Consider the following 1002-nt stretch of genomic DNA (forward strand, 5'->3'; position numbering starts at 1 on the left):
GCGCTCTCCACCCTCGTGGTTGGCTCAGGACTGTTCTGGCCCAACTCCTTTGCTTCGGGGGCTTCTTCTGGTCCATTAAAAATCACCGTAAATTTTCAGCTCATTTGGACTTTGTTTGATATTCCTTTTATGCAAAACTCAAAAACAAGGGAAAACAGAAACTCGCACTGGGCTCTAGGTTAATAGGTTAGTCCCAAAAATCATATAATATAGCATATAAATAAATATAAAACATCCAAGATGGATAATATAATAGCATGGAACAATAATGTAACATCCCAAATTTCCAATTTGGAATGTTATACTTAGATCACTCATGCATATCATATTTTATTGCATTTCGTTTCGCGATCCTCGAAATTCTAAGCAACTCAAGGACCCACGGAGAGAGTTGGGGATTTCATCGTTTTTGTATTTGAATTTCCTTTTCGAATATCGAAACAAGGATCATTTTGGTTTTAATTATTTTTCTCTTCAAAAGTATTTCATATTAAAATTATATGACAGGAGATAATACTACTTCTTCAAAATAAATGAAATATTCAGGGAAAATATATTAAAATCAAATAATAATTTTATTTTGGTTTTATTGTAATTTTATTTGGATTACAAAAATTGCACGTTTTCAAAATTGCATTTTTAGGCCAAAAAATGTTCATCTTGTTCTAAATATTTTATTTAGACGGTGAAAATTTGTTTTGGTATTTTTAGATTTTTATTTTATTTTCTAGGATTTGTTTTGTTCGGTGGAATCTTTTAAAAAAAATCCGCAGCCCGACTGGGCTTGAGCCGGGCCAAGCCCGCGCCGCCGCCGCCTCCCCGCGGGAGGGAGTCCTCACCGCCGCCGAGGCCGAGTCCGACCTGGGCACGCCTCGCGAGGCCGACCCCGACCTGGCGCCCCCTTCCCCAAGCTAGCGCCGCCCTCCCTCTTATATAGCCGCCATCGCCGACCCCCACCACCACCCCGAGCCGCACCGCCAGCCCCGCCGCCTGCGCCGCCGC

Source organism: Triticum dicoccoides, chromosome 7B (genome assembly GCF_002162155.2).
Source record: "Triticum dicoccoides isolate Atlit2015 ecotype Zavitan chromosome 7B, WEW_v2.0, whole genome shotgun sequence".
In the NCBI taxonomy this organism is placed as follows: domain Eukaryota; kingdom Viridiplantae; phylum Streptophyta; class Magnoliopsida; order Poales; family Poaceae; genus Triticum; species Triticum dicoccoides.